The 11,265-nt window shown below is 49.9% G+C and overlaps 1 long non-coding RNA gene across 1 annotated transcript; it reads right to left on the bottom strand.

The window, feature by feature from the left end:
- Positions 1-1,779: 1,779 nt before the first annotated feature.
- Positions 1,780-6,204, bottom strand: LOC146425586 (uncharacterized). Its single transcript, XR_014846588.1, has 2 exons — positions 6,166-6,204; positions 1,780-3,231 (listed from the first exon to the last, which is right to left on the bottom strand). It is a non-coding gene; the product is annotated as an uncharacterized LOC146425586 (long non-coding RNA).
- Between the last annotated feature and the right edge of the window lie 5,061 nt (positions 6,205-11,265).

The following is an 11,265-nucleotide window of genomic DNA, read 5'->3' as shown; positions in this document are numbered from 1 at the left end:
TTTCTGACTGACCAATCTGGGTGACCTCTGAAAAGTCTTTATATATGTTGGATTCAAAATAATAAAGCGCTTTTTCTATGCCACGCTGAGAATCCGGGATCTCTTCTCTGCTAGCAGCTCAACAGCAACAGATTCTCATCTGCCATCCTCCGGGAGCTCCTCAGGTTTTCCGGGTGAGAAAATAAATCAAAAGAAAGGGTCCAAAGGAGACGACGAAGAAGCAATCCCAGGGCAGAAAGCTAGCAGCCCCGACAGCAGCAGCCAGCCAAAGGAATGTCCTTTCCTCCCCCTTGCTCCCCAGTGGAGAAGCTTGGGGTAGAGTTTCAAAACAACCCGTGCTTCTCCCAGCTGCTGAATGCAGTTAAAGCTACAGGACCACATTTCTGAGCATACGAGCAAATGATAGGGAATACAGGATTATCATAACATCACCCCATGACATTCCACCCCTTATTCCATATCCTTGGCTTAAAGTCCACTCTAATATTTTTCAACTTTAAACACACACATATACATATATACATATAGCTATATAAAAATAGTGGCAGTGTCATTCAGCAAGCAGTGGTACGTAGGCATTTCAACATTACACGTGGCCCTCCCCCCAAATAAATCTCTCTGAGGGATACATTGTGTTTCTCCATCTTCCTGCATTACCCACCAAGTACTACCTGGTCCCTGAGCAAAGACAACCCCACGGATGGGTTTGTCTTTATGTGATGCAGAATTAATCCAGACAGTCTTTTGTAACAAGCCTCTAGCATGTACAGCTGGGACCTTGTCTCCGTCCACTGTATGCAGGGGTTCAGATTGGTCACGGCTTGTTCGGTTGATGGGGCCTCGGGTGTTAACTAACCAGGTGGCTTTTGCTAAATGCCGCTTTCAGTGTTTGAAAGTCCCCCAGCTAGTGCCTTCAAGGTGGTTTTTAACAGTCCCTTGTACCGTTCTACTTTGCCAGTGGCTGGTGCATGATAAGGGATATGATACACCCACTCGATGCTATGTTCCCCAGCCCAGGTGTTTATGAGGCTATTTTTAAAATGAGTCCCATTGTCTGACTCAATTCTCTCAGGGATACCATGCTCCTACAGGACTTGGTTTTCAAGGCCCAGGATGGTGTTACGGGCAGTAGCATGAGGCACAGGGTAGGTCTCCAGCAACCCAGTGGTGGCTTCTACCATTGTGGGCACATAGCACTTGCCATGGTGGGCTTGAGGCACTGTGATGTAGTCAAACTGCTAGGCCTCACTATACTTGTATTTGGACCACCTTCCTCCATACCACAGGGGTTTCATCCACTTGGCCTGTTTGATCTCAGCACACGTCTCACAGTTATGGATAACCTGGGAGATACAGTCCATGGTCAAACCTACTCTTTGGTTTTGTGCCCACTTATAGGTGGCATCTCTACCCTGATGGCCTGAGGCATCATGGGCCCATCGAGCTAGGAACAAGTCTTTCTTATGTTGCCAATCCAAGTTTACCTGGGACACTTTTATCTTTGCAGCCTGATCTACCTGTTCATTGTTTCGGTGCTGTTCATTAGCTCGGCTTTTGGGGACATGGGCATCTACATGTCGGACCTTCCCAGGTAGTTTCTCTGCCCGGACAGCGATGTCTTTCCACTCTTCAGCAGCCTAAATTGGTTTTTTCCGACTGTCTTGGTTTGAAAGACAGGTGCCTGCTAAGAGAGGTGCAACCCTCCCTTAGAACAGAGAATGTGACCTTCCTTCTCTCTGAATTATTTTAATTTTAAAATCAAGGGCTTTCAGGCAGACGTATGGAGAAAAAGAATAACAGTTCTTTACTAGCATCTATAGCAGAGTAAACAAGCAATAACAAGAATAAAAACAAGAATAACAACAACAAACAGAACCAGAAAACCGGTAGCAGGTGTCTTTTGAGCTGCTGAGCACTTTCCCGCGTGGTGTAATTACGGTTGAAAGCAGCAGGGGCGCTGTTGAGCTCCCAGCCGGGCAGGGCAGGTGCGATGACTCCTGAGTGGCTGCAGGTGGCGCTGTGGCACAGGGTCAGGTCAGCCTCACCCAGCTGGTAATGGCAGGCAGGCTGAGAAGCAGGCAGGCAGCTCCGAGCAGCAAAAGTGGGGCAGCAGGGGGCAGGAGCTGGCTCTCCCGGGCTAGCCAGCGAGGTAGCAGGGACTCTGCAGTCACAGCAGATGCCGCAGTCTCGCGCGGCGAAAACGGGGCGTGCGGCAGGGACAGCCGGACTCCCCTGCAGCAGCTGAGAATAAAAACGCAGCAGGGAAAACGTGCACTCCCGGTGGGGAAAGAGGTTGAATCAAAGCTCACCCAGTCAGGAAGAGAAAAGCAGAGCACAGTTGGATCTCCCGTGGTCGCAGCCAGAAGCTAAAAGCAGTTGCTTTCCTCCAGGTGTCCGACGAACGAGTGCCCATCCGGCCGAGAAGGCTTCCTCTCCACACCACACCCAGCCCAGAGTCTTTATCTCTTACAAAAGATTTAATAGCTCTGAGCACCCAGCCTTTTGTCTCCTAGTAACAGGATGGAGGAGAATTCCAACTTCCCCAACCTCCAACACCTATGCTGCCAGTTGGCCTTTTTCCACTTTTCCAGCCAACTCCACAAAGCATTGGCTACCATCCATGAATCAGTGTAGAGATAGAGCTTTGGCCACCTTTCTCTTTCTTAGTCTAAGGCTAACTGAACGGCTTTGAGCTCAGCAAGTTGACTTGATCTACCTCCTCCTTCAGTAGCTTCTGCGACCCGTTGTGTGGGGCTCTGTATTAGTTTGAAAACAAACCAGTGGGAGATCGCAAGTCAGGATTAAAATTTAACAGGAAAAAAAATTAACATAAGTGAAATAATACAAGGAAAAGCACTGAAAAAGTCAGATACAACCTGACACCCTGTTAGGGTGGTGGTAGCAGTCCAACTGAAGTAGTTCAATTCAAGCGGTGATCCTATGGAAGGTCTGGTCTCCACCTGAAGGTCCAGTGGTAGCTCTTGTCCTCTGGGAACCCAGTAGACAGGGCTAACTTATGCAGTTCCATGGCCAGGTTATATCCCAGTGGGAATGCTTGGCTCCTCCCTCCTGGGTGGAGCATCTCACAATAGGATGAGATAAGTCCATGAGTCATGTGGTGGCTTCTTGATGGGCCATTGTCTGTTACCAGGGGTGAGTCATAGCAGGAGATAACAGCTAATGGCCCACAGCTGGTGGTAATAGAATCCTTAAATACATCTCTATTGTGACCTAGGACAGGCTCCATACGGCTGCTTTTCATTTTCGTTTTGTCCCTACAAGTCGACAGGAACCATTAGTGAAAAGAGTGTAGCGTGTTTCATCTTGTGGCAGTTGGTTGTAGGGTGGAGCTTTCTCTGCACGAGTCACCTGTTCCTGCTCCTCTTCATCAATTAGACAAAAATTTTCACCTTCAGGCCAATTTGTAATTATTTCCAAAATCTCAGGGCGATTCAGACTTCCCATACAGGTGCGCTGTGTGATGAGGGCAATCCATTTGCTCCATGTGCCATTGGTGGCATGGTGAGTAGAGGGAACTTCTGCTTTGAACATCCACCCCCCAGCACTGGTAATCGGGGTGCCAGGAGGAGTTGTGCTTCCGTGCTGATTACCTCTGAGGCAGCTTGGACTCCTTCGTAAGCTGCCAAGATTTCTTTCTCAGTGGGGGTGTAGTTGGCTTCGGACCCTCTGTAGCTTCGGCTCCAGAATTCCAGTGGACGACTCTGAGTCTCACCAGGCACCTTCTGCCAAAGGCTCCAAGACAAACCATGGCTCCCAGCTGCAGAGTAGAGCACATTCTTTACTTCCGGTCCCATCTTGACTGGGCCAAGGGCTACTGCATGAGTGTGGCTAGCACAGTTTTTCCCATGAGAAGTTTTCTTGTGTTTTGTAAATAAAGATAAAGTTTGGATGTTTTGGAACAGTGTCCCAGAACTTGGGCAGTGCAGGCCTGGCCAATCAGGCCTGGGGGAAGGCTTCTGACTGACCAATCTGGGTGACTTTTGATAACTCTATAAATGTGATGAAATCAAAACAATAAAGGTCATTCCTTCTTGCCACTGAGAACCGATGCATTCATTACTCTGCTAGCTGCTCAACAGCGACACATGAGCAATCTCCTCCTTGATTTGGGTGAAAACTTGCTGCTGTTCAGGGCCCCAGGGGAAATAATTTTTCTTACAGGTAACCAGGTAGAGTGGGTTCACAATTTGGCTGTACTCAGGAATATGCATTCTCCAAAAGCCTATGGCTCCCAGGAAAGCTTGTGTCTCCTTGTTGGTTGGTGGAGACGTTGCGGTGATTTTATTGATGACTTCAGTGGGAATCTGATGCCGTCCATCTTGCCGCTTCACCCCCAGGAACTCGATCTCTTTGGCTGGTCCCTTGACTTTGCTTTTTTTAATGGTGAAGCTGGCTTCTAGGAGAATCTGGATGATTTTCTCTCTTTTCTCCATTACTTCTTCTGCTGTGTTTCTCCACGCAATGATTTCATGGATGTACTTCAGATGTTCTGGAGCCCCACCCTTTTCCAGCGCATTTTGGATCAGTCCAAGGCAAATGGTGGGACTGTGTTTCCACCCCTGGGGCAGTCGGTTCTAGGTATATTGCATGCCCCTCTAGGTGAAGGCAAACTGAGGCCTGCACTCTGCAGCCAGAGGAATGAAGAAAAATGCATTTGCGATGTCAATAGTAGCATACCACTTTGTTGCCTTGGTCTTCAGCTCATACTGGAGCTCCAACCTGTCTGGCACAGCAGTGCTCAGAGGTGGAGTCACCTCATTCAAGGCACGATAGTCCACAGTCAATCTCCATTCTCCTTCAGATTTACGCACAGGCTAAATGGGGCTGTTGAAGGATGAATGGGTCTTGCTGACCACCCCTTGGCTCTTTAGTTCACGGATCAACTTGTGAATGGGAATTACAGCATCTCGATTTGTCCAGTACTGTCGGCGGTGAGCAATCAAGATTGCAATCGGTACTTGTTGCTCTACCCCTTTCAGGAGTCCTACTGCAGATGGGTTCTCTGATAGTCCAGGCAAGGCGTTCAATTGCGTAATGCCCTCTGTCTCCACAGCAGCTATCCCAAATGCCCACTTGAGTCCCTTTGGGTCTTTGAAATACCCATTTCGGAGGAAGTCTATGCCTAGAATACATGGGGCCTCTGGGCCAGTCACAATGGAATATTTTTTCCTCTCTTTTCCAGTCGGGCTCACTTCAGCTTTCACCAGGGTCAAGTCTTGTGATCCTCCTGTCACGCCGGCAATAGAAACAGGTTCTGCCCCCACACGTCGCGATGGAATTATCGTGCACTGCCCACCAGTGTCAACTAAAGCTTCGTATTCTTGTGGCTTTGATGTGCCAGGCCATCGAATCCACACAGTCCAAAAACCACGGGTTTTTTGGCCTCTATCTGGCTAGAGGCAGGGCCCCTCTAACCCTGGTGGGCATGCGTATTAGAGGTTCCTTTGAGAGGATCGGACATGTTGACTGGAGCTACACTCCTTCTGGTGGAGTTCCCTCTCTGAGTCATGCCCTCCTTCAATTCATGCACTCGTCATGCCAGAACAGCGGTGGGTTGTCCATCCCACCTCCTTATGTTTTCTCCACTTTCATACAGGAAATACTACAACTCATGTCGAGGGGTCTACCCGCTCCTCATAGCTGAGGAACGTCTGCGTCTGGTAACAGAACTTCTGACCTGCATTGCTGTATTGGTTTGAAAACAAACCAGTGGGAGATCACAAGTCAAGATTGAAATTAAAAATAAGTGAAATAATACAAGGAAAAGCACTGACGAAGTCAGATACAACCTAACACCCTGTTAGGGTGGTAGTAGCAGTCCAGCTGAAGTAGTCCAGTTGAAGTGGTGATCCTGTGAAGGTCTAGTCTCCAGCTGAAGATCCAGTGGTAGCTCTCGTCTTCTGGGAACCCAGTAGACAGGGCTAGCTCAGGCAGTTCCAAGGCCAGGTTATATCCAGGTGGGAACACCTGGCTCCTCCCTCCTCGGCAGAGCATCTCACAATGGGATGAGATAAGTCCATGAGTCACACGGTGGGTCCCTGATGGCCCATTGCCTGTCATGCGGGGTGGGTCATTAGCAGGTGATAACAGCTAATGGCCCACAGCTGGTGGTAATAGAATACTTAACTACATCTATATTGCAACCCAGGACATTATCCACCCCTTATTCTATTACCATCTACACAGTTCTCACTTAAGATAAGGTCTCCTTGTGGTGCACAACAGGTTTCCCCATCTGCCTGCATCACCCACCAAGTATAACCAGGTCCTTGGGCAAAAACCACTCCACGGATGGGTTTGCCTTTGCCTGAGGTGGGACTAATCCAAACAGTCTTTCCTAAAAAACCTCTTACGTGTACCACAGGGACTTTATCTCCATCCACTGTGTGCAAAGGTTCGGACTCGGCAGGACCGGCTCGATTGATAGAACCCCTTGTGTTAACCATCCAGGTGGCCTTTGCTAAGTTCAGTTCCCAATTTTTGAAGGTTCCCCCGCCAAGTGCCTTCAAAGTTGTCTTAAGTAGCCCGTTGCACCGTTCAACTTTCCCGGCAGCTGGTGCATGATAGGGGATGTGGTATATCCATTCAATTCCGTGTTCTCTAGCCCAGGTGCTTATGAGGCCATTCTTGAAATGGGTTCCATTGTCAGACTCGATTCTCTCTGGGGTACCATGTCTCCACAGGACTTGCTTTTCCAGACCCAAGATGGTGTTCCGGGCAGTAGCATGAGGCACAGGGTAGGTCTCTAACCATCCTGTGGTTGCTCCCACCATGGTCAGCACGTAGCGCTTTCCTTGGCGGGTTTGGGGAAGTGTGATGTAGTCAACTTGCCATACTTCCCCATACCTGTACTTTGACCATCGTCCACCATACCACAGAGGCTTCACCCGCTTGGCCTGTTTGATTGCAGCGCAAGTCTCACAGCTGTGGATGACCTGTGAGATGCTGTCCATGGTCAAGTCCACCCCTCGGTCACGAGCCCACCTGTATGTCGCATCTCTCCCTTGATGACCAGAGGCATCATGGGCCCAACGAGCTAGAAATAATTTTCCTTTGTGCTGCCAGTCCAGATCCACCTGTGACACTTCCACCTTGGCAGCTCGGTCCACCTGCTCGTTGTTACGATGCTCTTCATTAGCCCGACTCTTAGGTACATGTGCATCCACGTGTCGAACTTTCACAGTCAGCTTTTCTGCCCGGGCGGCGATGTCCTGCCAAATCTCAGCGGCCCAGATGGGTTTTCCTCTGTGCTGCCAGTTAGCCTTTCTCCAGCGATCTAACCATCCCCACAGTGCATTGGCTACCATCCAAGAGTCGGTGTAGAGATAAAGCCTTGGCCATTTCTCTCGTTCGGCACTATCCAAAGCCAGTTGGATGGCTTTAAGCTCTGCGACCTGACTCGATCCACCTTGTCCCTCGGTAGCCTGTACAGCTTGTCGTGTGGGGCTCCATACTGCAGCTTTCCATTTCCGATCTGCGCCTACAATTCGGCAGGAACCATCAGTGAAGAGGGCATAGCGTCTTTCACTCTCCGGCAGCTCGTTATATGGGGGTGCTTCCTCGGCACGTGCTACTTGCTCCTCTGCTTCTTCTGAAGATAATTTAAAAGTCTCACCTTCAGGCCAGTTTGTTATAATTTCCAGAATCCCAGGGCGATTTGGGTTTCCACTACGGGCGCGCTGTGTGATGAGGGCAATCCATTTGCTCCACGTGGCATCAGTGGCATGGTGGGTAGAGGGAACCCTTCCCTTGAACATCCACCCCAGCACTGGCAGTCGGGGTGCAAGGAGAAGTTGTGTTTCTGTGCCGATCACTTCTGTGGCGGCTTGGACTCCTTCGTAAGCTGCCAAGATTTCTTTCTCGTTGGGAGTGTAATTGACTTCAGACCCTCTGTAACTTCGACTCCAGAATCCCAGTGGTCGACCTCGGGTCTCGCCAGGCACCTTCTGCCAAAGGCTCCAGGACAGACCATGGCTCCCGGCTGCAGAGTAAAGCACATTCTTTACCTCTGGTCCTGCCCTGACTGGTCCAAGGGCTACTGCATGAGCGATCTCCTGTTTGATCTGGGTGAAGGCTTGCTGCTGTTCAGGGCCCCAGTGGAATTCTTGCGGGTTTTGAGGTAGAGAGGACTCACGATCTGGCTGTACTCAGGGATGTGCATTCTCCAAAAGCCTATGGCGCCTAGGAAGGCTTGTGTCTCCTTCTTGTTGGTTGGTGGAGACATCGCGATGATCTTATTGATGACCTCAGAAGGAATTTGACGCCGTCCGTCTTGCCACTTTACTCCCAGGAACTGGATCTCTCGGGCAGGTCCCTTGACTTTGCTCTTCTTGATGGCGAAACCGGCTTCCAGGAGAATTTTGATGATTTTCTCTCCTTTCCCAAATACTTCCGTTGCTGTGTCCCCCCACACAATGATGTCATCAATATACTGCAGATGTTCTGGAGCCTCACCCTTTTCCAGAGCAGCCTGGATCAGTCCATGGCAGATGGTGGGACTGTGCTTCCACCCCTGGGGCAGTCGGTTCCATGTGTACTGCACACCTCTCCAGGTGAAAGCAAACTGAGGCCTGCACTCTGCTGCCAGAGGAATGGAGAAAAAGGCATTGGCAATATCAATGGTCGCATACCACTTTGCTGCCTTGGATTCCAGCTCATACTGAAGTTCCAACATGTCCGGGACAGCAGCACTCAGTGGTGGTGTGACTTCATTCAGGCCACGGTAATCCACTGTCAGTCTCCATTCTTCACTGGACTTACGCACCGGCCATATAGGGCTGTTAAAGGGTGAGTGAGCCTTGCTGACCACCCCTTGGCTCTCCAGTTCCCGAATCATCTTATGGATGGGGGCCACAGAGTCTCTGTCAGTGCGGTATTGCCGGCGGTGCACTGTTGCTGTAGCAATTGGTACCCGCTGTTCTTCAATTCTCAGTAGTCCTACAGCAGATGGGTTATCTGAGAGACCGGGCAGGGTATTCAGTTGTCTTATGTCTTCCGTCTCTACAGCTGCTATCCCAAAAGCCCAGCGATGTCCCTTTGGGTCTTTGAAATATCCACTCCTGAGATAATCTATGCCGAGGATGCATGGGGCGTCTGGACCAGTCACAATGGGGTGTTTCTGCCACTCGGTCCCAGTTAAACTCACTTCAGCTTCCAGTACAGTCAGCTGCTGGGATCCTCCTGTCACCCCAGAAATGGAAATGGATTCGGTCCCCACATACCTGGATGGCATCAGGGTGCACTGAGCGCCGGTGTCAACCAAAGCCGTGTATCTTTGTGGGTCAGACGTGCCCGGCCATCGGATCCACACAGTCCAATAGATCCGATTATCCCTTTCCTCTACCTGGCTAGAGGCAGGGCTCCTCTAATCCTGTTTTTGGTGCACGATGTTCTTCTCCTGTAAATGTGTTCCTGAGGTCCCTTCAAGAGGATCAGTCATATTATCACTTCCATTCTGTCTGGAGTTCTGTCCACAAGAGACTGGGGCAGTGTTGTACCTAGATGAGCCTCCTGAAGTGGATGTTTCCTTTTTCAATTCACGTACCCGGGCTGCTAAGGAGGAGGTGGGTTTCCTATCCCACTTTCTCATGTCTTCCCCATGCTCCTGCAGGAAAAACCAGAGGTCATGTTGCGGGGTTTGTCTTCTTTCCCTGGCTGGGGGACGTCTGCTCCTGATGGCAGAGACTCTGGTTGGTTTCGGTGTGACATGGAAAAATCCTTCTTTGAACTCTTTCCTTTGTTTCTGGAGGCTCTCTTCAATCAAGCTCCGGACTTGCTCGGCCAGGTTTGTTTCCACTGATGAGACCTGGGTGCGTAGTGGAGCGGTGACAGTGTCCTCGTAAATTCTCAGTTTGTTTGTTAACACGCCCACCTGGTCTTCGCCTTCCCTCCACTGTAGTGTTGCCAGGTAACGAGAGTATATCTCTGGTCCGAGCCGCGCGAATCTTAGCCACATTTGTGAAGTGCACTGGACATTATCTGGGTTCTTGGGGAATCTCTTTGTCCGAGAAAATGATCTCTAGCACGGCCAATTCCCTCAGGCATCGGATACCTTGTTCTATTGTGTTCCATTTTCTTTGGTGCATCTGGAGGTCTTCTTTGCAAAGGTATCTGTCCCGTACACTCGCCAGCAATCGCCGCCAGAGGCTGAGAGTTTCCTGGGTTTTCCCAATCCCCTGGTCAATGACCACATCCTGAGACAGGGATCCCAGTTGCCTGGCCTCACTTCCATCCAGAATGGTGTCATTAGCTGCAGCGTCCCTGATGCGGAGCAGCCAGGTTAAGATGGATTCATTCGCCTGCCGGGTGAATTCTCTCCGTAGGTCACGCAGCTCCCCCAGGGATAGAGAGCGAGTGATGATCTCCGGTTCTGTCTCTTCTGCTTGGTGGGATGGTCCTGCCGCATCCTCATCAGTCGCTGTGCGGACTGATTTGCTCTTGGATTTCTTTTTCTGGATGGGGGCAACCGCTACTGGCTTTGGCTGTTCTGATTCGGCAATGGTCTGTGTTGAGACATTGACTGCTTGTTTGGTTCCTTTCCTCTTGGTAGCACTTTGCGTGGACGTGGTGCCTGCTGACTTGTTTCTTTTCTCCTCCTCTTCGAGAAGACGCTGTACAACACCAAGTATTGTTCTGTTTCTCAGCATGAGGTACACAGTGCTGGTCAAAGAGAACAGAACTGACAAAAACATTATGCCATCCCTAGCATCCAGAGAAAACTCAATATTGTCAAAGATGGCTGTGCCTGGCCTGAAATGCTGGAAGAAACCGCTCTCTCCTCCTAGCCCCAGAGGGTGGGTGCGATTGCTGAGGAGGTCCCAGACGGAGCAGCTCAGGTTAGGCCAGGCAGACAAAGTCGAGTAAATATACTGAATGGTGTTCATCGCCTCACAGGTTAATATGCAATAGGCATAATAAACCAATAGAGCAATTTTCATGCCATGCCCTGATCGTAACAAGAGCAATACGACGGGCAGATAGTTTCCCATTTGAGGAAAGATATAGAGAGCGAGATACAGCACCCATATAGATAAGCTGACCATCATGGTGATAGGATTTCTGAGTTTCCCCAGGTCGTGCCCCACGTTGGGCGCCAAAATATGTATTGGTTTGAAAACAAACCAGTGGGAGATCACAAGTTAAGATTGAAATTAAAAATAAGTGAAATAATACAAGGAAAAGCACTGACAAAGTCAGATACAACCTAACACCCTGTTAGGGTGGTAGTAGCAGTCCAGCTGAAGT

This window comes from Lichenostomus cassidix, chromosome W (assembly GCF_008360975.1).
Source record: "Lichenostomus cassidix isolate B80296 chromosome W, HeHo_3.0, whole genome shotgun sequence".
NCBI lineage: Eukaryota > Metazoa > Chordata > Aves > Passeriformes > Meliphagidae > Lichenostomus > Lichenostomus cassidix.
Note: the sequence above shows the minus strand (reverse complement) of the source record. Positions and strands in the feature narration are given on the sequence as shown.